The following is an 11,714-nucleotide window of genomic DNA, read 5'->3' on the forward strand; positions in this document are numbered from 1 at the left end:
GGGCAGGCCGTATGCATTGCGAAGAAGAATGAATTCCATTCAGGGAGCCACAGCAAGAGGAGGCTCAAGAGCTGTATGCGGCTCCTGCTCCGGTAGTTTGTTCCGACCTAATCCTGGCCGGCTAATATGGGTAGGCCGTATCTGGCCTGAAGGCTGGAGTTTGCCAACTTCTGTATTAGACAGACACTTTAACCAACTGACCCACAACGCCAACCAGTAAGGCTCCATGACAAACCTGGAGAACCGCATTACTATAGATCTTTAATTCCACCCTGGTTCCAAAAGCTAAAAAGGAATTTGTGTCTACAGGTGTATCTTTTTTATGGACACACTTCACATGAAGTACTCTATCAACAGATAGGGTTCACATCATTTGAGGTTTTTCACAAATACCAAGGAGAAGGACAGGAGCCTGCAGATTCTGGATATCAAGATGTTTATCAGGACGTTCCAACAGGGCATTGGTCTACAGTCTTGAATGATGATACTTGTAGATTTGTTATTAGTGTTCAACCTGGCATGGAAAATTTATTAAGATTGGTATTTCTGTCCTTTATTTCTTAACTTTCTAATTACTTTGGTGTCACATACTCTGCTATTTCCTATCATGATTATTGGTAAGCATGTCTGTAGGTGCCTCATAGACATTATGTTGTCTCTTGATACAACTAATTGTGGATAGAAGACCTTTAGTCCTAAATAAATGAATAGCTAAATGTACATGGACACCCCTCCAAAGTTCAGGTGTTTCTGGTAATATTACTTTCATTTTTGACTATCACTCTACACTTTCAACCTTTTGGTCCCAGTTGGTAGAAGGCGCTTTCTGTCCTATGCATGAATGTGCCCCTCTGCACAAAGCCAGCTTCATAAAGTCTTGGTTTTTCCAGTTTATTGTTAGTGGCCTGCCCAGCACAAAGCTCTATGACCAGCCTGACTGAACACCTTTGTAACAAATTGGAAAACCAAGCGTAGCCAGATCCTTCTGTGAAGATTTCCAAGAAGAGTGAAGGCTATCATAGCCACAGAAGGAGCCAACCATCTATTATAAACTTATAACCTTTATATCATCAACTTATGATTTTTGTTGCCTTCCTTTGGGTCAGCTATGTTTTTAAATGGGCACAAACTCCCACAAAACACTCTAAAATCCTGTGTGAAACCTTTTTTAGAAAAGTAACTGATGAAAGAAGAGGGGCAATGCTACTTTATGCACATTGTATTGGAATTAGATGTTTTCGGTGAACCAACCATCTATCATAAATAGTAGACTAACAGAAAATGTACAGATGTCAATTTAGATCTGTTAACAGCCTAAACTCTCCTTCAACTTTTTTGTGTCCGGGAAATGCTGAGCCAAGTTTTTCCCACAGTCTTGTGCAAAATTAACAAGTACCCTCAAATGATGGGGAAGGTGTCACCTTATCATAGTAATGGGGCAATCAAAGGGAAGTGTGTGCGTGGGAATGACACACTTTAGAGACACACTCCTCTCGCTGCCTTTTGGTGCCTCTAAGCAGTAAAGTCATCAGATGCTTCAAATCCGTAAAAGTTCAGATTGGATCCCTTTTCAATAAAGTTCTATGGACCCTGGAATTGGTGAAGATGATTTTGCCCCTCTGGCCATTAGATTTTATTTAATTTTGTTGATTTCCTTCTGGCTAATCTATGACGTAAAATGATCAATTTCAGATTTAAAGTTACTGGTTTGGGCTAAATTGAAAATGAATCCTTGCTCTGGCAATTACCTCCAGAAAGAATAGGTGAGTGATGGAAAAGTAAGAGGAAGCAGGTGGTGGGCCTGGGTTTTAGACTCAATAGGAAAAAATATGGATAATTCAGAGAACAGAAGTCCTAATGAAGGTGACATTGGCCAGACACCATACAGTGCTTTTTTTATTTTATATGCAAACCCAAACAATCATTTTATTTTATTTCCCCTGTTCAACTGGGTTTTAAAATATTGGTTTCATAATGGCAAAAATACCACCTGACCCAAAAAGCAAGTGCCATCCTGTAGACTATGTAGTTCTTTCATAAACAATGTAAGCACCAAGTCCATAGGGACAACAAGGGACATTGAGTCTATGTTGTAGGAGAAGCGAGAGGGTGCTCTGTAGTCCTAAAAATATTCTGTTCTATGGAGATAATGCTGCCTCTCCATTGAGACCCTACAGCGAGTGAGTGTTGTCTACAAAAACAGTAAGTGTGGTGAGGCTGGGATCACCTGGTAAAATGGCCTACAAGCAGACCATGAAGGCAGCCACCATATCTAAGGACTGGTAACCCACAATTTATTACAGTTGTGCCTAATTTTAAATTAAGTTTCTCAATGCTTACTGGCGTAGACATCAGTGTACCGAGAGGCTATATACACAATTTGGCCAGTTAACTTTGCTTTATGGGCCACTAATAAGGAAGAAGGGAAACGGTCCCAGTCCCAGTATCATCTTATCTTGGGGGACATTGGGACAGTCTTTGGGCAAGGTTTGTGTAACTTGTCCAGTCTCCTTCCTCTTTCACTTAAAAACTGTTCCATAAAATAGGGCATACAAATTTAATCCAATCAGTTAACATTATTAACTGGTCTACCAAAAATGAAGTGATGTGATTGAACAGTGAATGGAGAAATGTAAAATAGTCTGGACCAGGCATGGGCAAACTACGCCCCCCGGACCATATATGGCCCGTTAGGCTTTTTCATCAAGCTTGTTGAACTCTCTCATTACTTCAGCGGCTCCATTGAAGTAGATTCGCTGTCCGTGGCTTGGACCAGTGCTGCGCCGAGCAGGGTCAGGAGAAAGACCCCATTAGGGGGGTGCACCAGCCAGAGTCGGTGATCATCTCCCCTGTATAAATCCCCGGCTCAGGGATGTGGATGGAACAACCTGCCCACTCTCCCATCGCAGGCTCAGATCTGCGATGGGATAGTAGGCGGGGTTATGTCATCATGAAGTCACGTTTAGTGTGACCCGTCTCGGTGCTCCATCCATCTGATCCTGGCCCGTCTCCTCTGTCAAATTTTAGAACCTATTGTGACCCAAAGGTTTGCCCACCCCTGGTCTGGACATTATCCTATCTTGGAGGACATCTTATCTTGAGTAACATAGGCTGCATACAAACATGCAATAATTGGCGTTGGAAAGGATCTTTCACAATCCTTTGCAATGACAAAAGACTGCACGATGCATGAACGAGTGCTGTATATGCATGGCCATTCTGCTCTATAGAGAGGGGAGGAGGAGAACGACGAAGCGGCACCCCACTGCGCTATCCATCCTTCATTTTCATTACGATCTTTCCTGGTTCATTGTCTATGGACCAGCCAGGATGACGAACGACAAGCACTGTACACACTCCAGATTCTTGTCTGATATCAGCCCTGAGGTGATTATGGGATGAGAATCATCTGACGTGTGTACTATATAGCCATAGTCTTTGCACAAGGTTTCTGTAATCTGTCCATTTGGCCATAAAATTGGCTATGCAAATTTGATTCAACCAGCTAACAATTTCAATTGGTCCACTAACAATGAACAATAATAATGTAAATAAACTAATAAGGTAAAAGTGGGGGGAGGTAGCCTTGACATTGCCTTATCTTGGTGGACATCATTTCTTCAGAAACATAATCTTTGGACAGGTTTTTGTAATCAGCCCAATTCCTCCTCTTAAAATTATTCCATAAAATTAGGAATGCAAATTTGATCCAACCAGCTTAAAATTTCAATTGGGATTTTAACAATAAACATTATTAATGTCATTAAACTAAGAAGGTAGAAGTTCCTTATCTTGATGGACATCTTATTTTGAGAAACGTAGTCTTTGGACAATTTTTCTGTAATCTGTCCAATTGCTCCCCTTAAAAAATGTTTCATAAAATATTTGATTTTCCTCTAGAGATAGTGGATTTGTGTGAAGTTCTAAAGCTAGGATCATATACTTGTTTAGGTTCCTCAACACAAATAGAAAGAGATGTTAATTAACACCAGGATTACAGTTATGTAAAACACCCATACACAAGTAAAACATATGGAAATATCCACACATAAGTGACCATTGTCTTCCAAGGTTTAGGTGAGAACTGGAGACCAATTGGACAATAGATCCAATTTATACATATGAAAAGAACAGAAGTGTGTCCGTGCAAGTGTACCATTGGGAAGTGTGTCCAGGTGACAATGAGGCAATGTCCACACTTTTGTCTGACACCTCATTAGGTGAGGGCTGATTTGGCACCAGCAATGGCCCTGAGATCTTCAAAAGAGACTTCCAACAGAGTAATTTGTTTACACTTCCATCAGCACAGTTATGGAGCATCTGCCTTCAATGACATTGGAGAACATTTGTCCTATCTACATGTGGGGGGTCAGCTTTGGACATTTTCACATGTTTGTGGGCTCCTCATCTACCCTGCCAAATTGCCTGCCTAAAACAATTTTTGCATTAACATGACTCTAAAAAAATACCACAATGAAAAAAAAAGCCCCAAATTAGTTTAAATATCAAAGGATAAAAAAGTGTCCAAGGTAGTTGACTTTTTTCCAAACCTTTGGAAACTGTGGTCAGAAACTACTTTTAGGAACTGCTTCGTGATACAGTTGAATAGGAGTAGTTAGGACTGTAGTTGAGCCTGCAGGAGCAGAAACAGTTTGGGCCATCAGAACAGTTATGTTTAATTGCTGCTTCAGTGATGTCACATGCTTGCCAATGTATTGGTGGTTCAGTGGTAGAATATGGGGTCCACACAACAGTGTTCCAGCTCAGGCCGCCAGCGTAGAAAGAAGATCAAGATATTTTTAATGTCCTAACATCTCTGTTAGGAATGACAGAAGAAAATAAAGGGGAGGACAGAATATTGTAATATTTTATAATATATAGACCTGCTATTAAAGAGCAGTGGTCAAAGATTTGCTAATTCAGCAAACATGTCTCAAGTGCCACCAAAATGCATTGGTGGTTCAGTGGTAGAATTCTCGCCTGCCACGCGGGAGTCCTGGGTTCGATTCCCGGCCAATGCAGTAGTATTTTGTATTACTTTACAATATGTAAATTTGCTCCTCATTGTATACAAACAGCTGCCACATAACCAATAAATCTTCTCTTTGAATAAATCCATGTGCCATATAATCCATACACAATGCATTGCTATGGGTTGCATCTCAGGCATGCGCAAAAGGAGCCCTTTCACTTTTAGGGAAAGAAATTGCCAATCTTGCACCTGCGCAGTCCGAGATCGGGTGACATAGGAAGAAGAATGTCTAAGAAGATGGCGGCACCTGCGCGGGACCGAAGACAGATGACCGGGGCAACATGGGACTCAATGGAAGAAACCTCCGGACAAATAGACTGCTCTGTGGGATTGAAGGAAAGTGTGATTTTGTTGTTTTGGGTTTACTTCTGCTTTAACCCCCTCAGTGGTAACCCTGAGTGTGACTCGGGGGAGAAAAAAGAAGCTGAAAGCGGTAACCCAGAGTCACACTCGGGGTAGGTAAAACAGTGAAATACAATAGTAAATACAACCTTACCCGATCCGCTGGGGTCCTCCTTCATGATTTCCCTCCTCCTGCCCTGTGTGTTCTGCATCCGGAGTTCCCAGTGATGGTGCGTTCCGTTCAGGGCACAGCGGGAATTTCAAATCTATTTGTATTGCATTCAATACAAAATAACTGTATTGAACACAATACAGTGGATTCATATATATGTAAAAGCAGTATATTGGCTTTCATAAAAAGTTATTTTACAGTATAATATATTAGTATGGGATTAATATTTTTTTTTTAATTAAAAATATATATATATATGTTTTTAATTTATTTAATTTATTATGTTGACATGATTTTGTGTTTCAAACTCTATTATACTCATACTATTATATTATACTGTTAAATAAATTTTCATGAAAAATAATGTACCTCTTTGGGACATATAAATCCAGACAGAAATGAACCGTTATAAGAATAGATCTTGTCTCTGTAATGTGTATGAGACAATGTTCGGTCTATATTACATATAGTTTTGTAGACAGATCTGCTGGAGGAAAATCAGGAGCAGAAAATGATTACAGATTTCAGCCGCAGCTCAGAAATGATGGCAATGGGGGATTTGTCCTGCAAAATGAAATGTAAGTTAAATAATCTGAATTACTTATTCTACATACATCCTGGTCTACAATGCAGTATTGTGTGCCTGGTTTCAAAGCCATAGGAATGCATGGTGCATTGATGATGTGGCACATTAATACCAGGAGAATTTCCATTGCTAATGTGGCTCCTAATTGTATAGAAGTAGTGCAAAAGTTTTCTGCATTGGCCGGGAATCGAACCCGGGCCTCCCGCGTGGCAGGCGAGAATTCTACCACTGAACCACCAATGCATAGATAGTATAGTTTATGCCATATCTATAAAAATAGGTAACTCCATGGTACCATTTTATGTAACAAAGTTTCTTTAAAATAGAAAACATACATTTCTCTTAATCTCTGTTGTCTTCCTCTTTTTTTACTTTTCTGTCATTACTAACAGACTCACATAGAAAAGACTTTGAATTTGTGTGTGTCTTAACCCTACCTACACCTGACTACAAGTACTTACCCTATCCTAAAATAAATACTCAACTCCATTTTAATAAATTTGACTATGGTTAAAAATTGGGAAAACTAATAATAACGTATTGGAGGATACTTTATATGTTTCTATCACACCAATAGGAGGGTTATTTGAGGAGCAAAGAGGCACACATACTTCTGATGAGGAACCCCCAATTAGGACCCATTAGGAGATATAGACCTGATGGGGAATAAAACAAAAAATGCATAACAAAAGTACAGAAATGTTGGAGAAGTGTGTCCAAGTGATGGTAAGAACTTGTCCACATTTCTGTTTGACACTTCTACAGCAGGAGGTGGTGGTGGTGGACACTAAAAAAGGGTCTGAGAACTTCAAAGATCGACCAACTCAATAACTAGCAAGCTAAAATAAACTCAACTCCATTGTATGATATTTTGAGTATCTGAAAGGTGTGGTTAAAAATTGAGAAAAATATTAACAAAGTTTTGGAGGATATGTTTGTAAGTTTGTCTGAATTAGAACAAAAAGAGAGTCATTTTAAGAGCAAAGAAGGACCAAGAGATTCCTGATGAGGAACCTCTAAATTAAAGACCATTAGTAGTTATAGACGTGATAGAGATTAAATAAAAAAGAAGTATAACAAAAGGGGAGAAGTATCAGGGAAGTGTGTCTAGGTGATGTTTATGGCTTGTCCACACTTCTATCTGACACCTCTACAGCAGGGGGTCATGGTGACACCAGAAAGGGCTCTGAGAACTTCAAAGGTCTGCTTAGCAAGCTAGGATATACCCAACTTCATTGAATGATTTTTTGACTATCCGGAAAACGTGATTCGAAATTGGGAAAAATATTATTAACTTTTTGGAGGATACATTATAAGTTTGTATCATAACAACAGGACCGTGATTTGAGGAGCAAGGGGGACAAAGACTCCTGATAAGGAACCTCTAAATTAGGGCAATAGGAGCTATGGGCCTGAGGAAGGGTCAATTAAAAAGAAGTATAACAAAAGGAGAGAGGTGTTGGGGAAGTGTGTCTAGGTGATGGTAAGGACTTGTCCACACTTCTATCTAACACCTCTTCAACAGGGGGTCATGGTGACACCAGAAAGGGGTCTGAGAACTTCAAACATCTGCTTAGCAAGCTAGAAAATACTCAGCTCCACTGTGTAGCTTACATTAGTTTTTTTTACATCACAATAAATGAACAATAACCAGGAAGGTTTAAGAAGACTACCATTGACTTCTGGATTATTTTCTGGCACCTGTGTTTTGTCTACGAGTTATCTCAATGGTCCGTTAACTTGCAGCTGTGTAAGATCTAAACACTGTATGCTTGTTAGAATAATATCACAGGAAATTAAATTTCCTGATTTTCTTGGGCCACAAATATCAAGCATACATATGTAGACTCTTCTGATTCAGAGCTCACATAGAGCTAAGTTTTCTCTCCCAGACACCATTGCCCTAGGTGTCTGAGAAGGCAAAAACAGCGTTTTCATTTGGAATGAAATGGAGCACCAATTACACCAATACAATAAATTACTATAGGATAGCTGAAAGGAGCATCTGTAACACTCATAATGTTAAAATTTAAAACTAATTACCTGTAAAACAATTTTCCAAAATGGCAAACATTTACAGAAATTTTCAATTTTTTTCAACTTAAATTTTCAGGAAGTAAACGTTTTTCCTTCCTGAATTTCCAGTTTTTGAATCCTCTCCATAACAATTTTGTCCTTCGTACAATGTGGTGCTTAAACTGAACTTATTATTTAGGATTTGCCTTTCACATGGTTAATGACCTGTAAACTTTAATATGTATAAGAGGGAGAATGTACCCTCAGCACCAAGGCAGAAAGTGTTGACAATTGGTTAATGTTTGTTTTATTCACTATAATACATTATTCCTATAACACCTCCCCATGCCTCTGCCAAGTGTGAACAGTTGGTGCCCAAACCATGAGATCTCATGAGTTGGATAATTCCCAGAGAACCTTGTGGACTTAACACAAAGCTGCCAAATGGGGAGCCAACTGCTCCTTTATTTGAGGTCCTGGGATGGTCAGAAAAATTGTGGACAAGAACAAAAGTTCCAACACTGTCATGCTGCCTTCTACTGTTTTGACACCTCTGAAGTATTTGATGCCTCATCTAGAGCTACACTGACTGCCTAGGAACTGGTTGACCATCCAAGCCTATACTATTCCATGCCACCAAGTGTTCCTTTCACCCATTAACCAGATGGTGCCACTTGTATTTCAGTAGATTTGGTGCCACAGGCAATCCCTTTGACTTAGAAATGAGCCTAATTCTATATGTTGCGTGAAGTTAAAACCCAGTCCCAAAGAACACCACATTTCAGTGACACGACTATGGACTATGTACAGCGCTGCGTAATATGATGGCGCTATATAAATACTGTATAATAATAATAATAATAATTTCAGGGTTTTGTGGTTTAGTTGGTTGAAGCGTCTTTCTAGTAAACAGAAGATCCTGAGTCCCTAACTTTTACATTTTTCGGACTTTTACAGTTTTCGGTAGGGGACGTCCAACCTACCCTATTCCTTAAAACTCATCATTAGACCAGGCATTCAGGAGAATATTTCAGGAAACAATCTGATTCCCATTGGGATGAAAGTGAAAGTTTTCACCCCTTATCTTGTATTTTGCTTTTAAATGATGTAGGACATGAGGCAAAAGTTTCTGTAAGCCACCAGTAGGCACATAATCTAAGAGTAACTTCTACACCACCATTTGATGCAAGCAAATCATATAGCCCAGTACAGCACAAATAGGTGCCAAGCTTGGTTGAATCTCCCAACTGTGACCTTCGCGTCACATGTCCACCTACCAACCTTGGAGAGTAGATGAACCAGTTGTTAAAATGAGAGACGTATGGCTGAATCCTATTGTCCTTGAGGACACATTTGTAATCAAGAGGTTAAAAAGTCTAAGGCACTGCTGAGATTCGAACTCAGGATCTCCTGTTTACTAGACAGGCGCTTTAACCAACTAAGCCACAGCGCCACGTTGCACTGGTGGTCAGGTGTCCATTTATGATGCTGGGACGGTCATTGGAACTATGCTTAGGGAGGTGGAGTGCCACCATAGCCACAGAGCCATCTATTGCTTCTATTTGTAGCTCACCCATCACAGATAATACAAATGTAAACAGGTCAAGGCAGGTTAATTTTTATTAATCCAATTTTACTTAAAGTACCTGCTGCACCCAATAAAATACCTAATGCATAAAAGTAACAGTATAGCAGTTAGTGAAATTAATAGGGTGCTGAGCTTATGCAAAGAATTGTGATGATGTGTCACATTCACTTGGTTTACATTCAGAATCTGTGAATCCTCCAGCACTGTTAGGTCTGTGGCTCCCATTTCTTGTATACCGGAGATTTGCTGGAAATGATTACAGCTTTCAGCTGCAGCTCAGAACTGATGGCAATGGGGGTTTTGTGCTGCAAAATGATGTGTAAGTTAAAACACCATGTGAATTAGTGATTCTTTTTCATATTCCTAGTCCTGGCCTACAATGCAGTATTGTGTGCCTGGTTTCCAAGCCATAGGAATGCATAGTGCATTGATGATGTGGCACATAAATACCAGTATAATTTTCCTTGCTGATGTGGCTCCTAATTGTATAGAAGTATTACAAAATTTACAAAAGTTTCTGCATTGGCCGGGAATCGAACCCGGGCCTCCCGCGTGGCAGGCGAGAATTCTACCACTGAACCACCAATGCATTGACATGTGGGATGTTGCCATCCTTTTTGAAATAGGGCACCCCAGGATATCATTATATATGACTTATTTCCTTTCAAAATAGAAAAGATCTCTCCTGATCTCTGTTGTCTTCTCCTTTTAACTTTTCTCTCATTCCTAACAGACTCCAATTTCACTTTACACATAAAAAACACTTTGAATGTGTGTTGACTCTACCTATACCTGACTTGTGTGTGTGTGGTAACCCACCCTACATCTGACTACAAGTACTTACCCCATCCTAGCTCCCATTATTGGGGGGGGGGGGTTGATGTCCACAGTTACACTGTAGGTTGCAGGTGTCCAGGTACGGATTTGGATGGTCATAGGAACTGTGCTTAATGAGAATACTTTTATACAGAAAGGGGCATGAGAACATCATTGAGATCTGCTTAGCAAGCTAGTAAATACTGAACTGCATTTTGTGATGTTTGACTAAGATTAAAATTGGGAAAAATAATAATAACTTTTTGGAAGATGCTTTATACATTTGTATCATACCAAAAGGAGGGTCATTTGAGGAGCAAAGAGGGACAAAGACTCCTGTTGTTAGTAATTCTAAAATTTAAAAAAAGTAACTATCCTATATTCCTAATACTTTTACATATTGTTTTTACTCAACAATATGTAATGTGTGATAACCCTAACGAAACCTGACTGCAAATTGCCCAACCCTAGAAGAGTTGATTCAAACAATTTCAAGACATGCATTACTATCCACATCTATGTAGACAGATGATAATGATTTATGATATTATTATTATAATGATTGTTTTTTTTCTCCATAAAATGGAACTAAAGTTCCACTTTAATATTTGTAACCAGGGAGGGCTTGGGAGTTATGTTATGCCGGCCCTGCCAATCAAAATGACCGAAGATCGAAACAACTAAGACAAGAAGGTATAAAATCGCAGCCCCCAAAACATAACGGATTTATATATTTGTAGGTTTGTTTTAAATCAGAAAGAGGGTCATTTAAGAAGCAAAGGGGAGCCAACATAATCCTGATGGGTAAACTTTAAATTAGGGGCCATTACAAGCTATGGACCTGATGGAGAGTAAAACAAAAAGATACATAAAAAAAGTAAAGACATGTTGGGGGAGTGGGTATAAGTGATGGTAAGAACAGAGTAAGATGGTACAGAAAGAGGCATGACAACATCATTGAGATATGCTTAGCAAGCTAGAAAATACACAACTCCATTTTATGATATTTGACTATGATTAAAAATTGGGATAATATAATACCTTTTTGGAGGATACTTTATACATTTGTATCATACCAAAAAGAGGGTCATTTGAGGAGCAAAGATGGACAAAGACTCCTGATGAGGAACCTCAAATTTGAGGCTATTAGGAGCTATGGAAC

The 11,714-nt window shown here is 39.4% G+C and overlaps 4 non-coding genes across 4 annotated transcripts; 1 reads left to right on the top strand and 3 right to left on the bottom strand.

The window, feature by feature from the left end:
• Positions 1-4,950: 4,950 nt before the first annotated feature.
• Positions 4,951-5,021, top strand: TRNAG-GCC (transfer RNA glycine (anticodon GCC)). Its single transcript has one exon. It is a non-coding gene; the product is annotated as a tRNA-Gly (tRNA).
• A 1,283-nt stretch (positions 5,022-6,304) lies between these two features.
• On the bottom strand, positions 6,305-6,375 carry TRNAG-GCC (transfer RNA glycine (anticodon GCC)). Its single transcript has one exon. It is a non-coding gene; the product is annotated as a tRNA-Gly (tRNA).
• Positions 6,376-9,527: 3,152 nt separating this feature from the next.
• Positions 9,528-9,601, bottom strand: TRNAT-AGU (transfer RNA threonine (anticodon AGU)). The gene has a single exon. It is a non-coding gene; the product is annotated as a tRNA-Thr (tRNA).
• A 653-nt stretch (positions 9,602-10,254) lies between these two features.
• TRNAG-GCC (transfer RNA glycine (anticodon GCC)) lies at positions 10,255-10,325 on the bottom strand. The gene has a single exon. It is a non-coding gene; the product is annotated as a tRNA-Gly (tRNA).
• Positions 10,326-11,714: the final 1,389 nt, after the last annotated feature.

Source organism: Pyxicephalus adspersus, chromosome 2 (assembly GCF_032062135.1).
Source record: "Pyxicephalus adspersus chromosome 2, UCB_Pads_2.0, whole genome shotgun sequence".
NCBI lineage: Eukaryota > Metazoa > Chordata > Amphibia > Anura > Pyxicephalidae > Pyxicephalus > Pyxicephalus adspersus.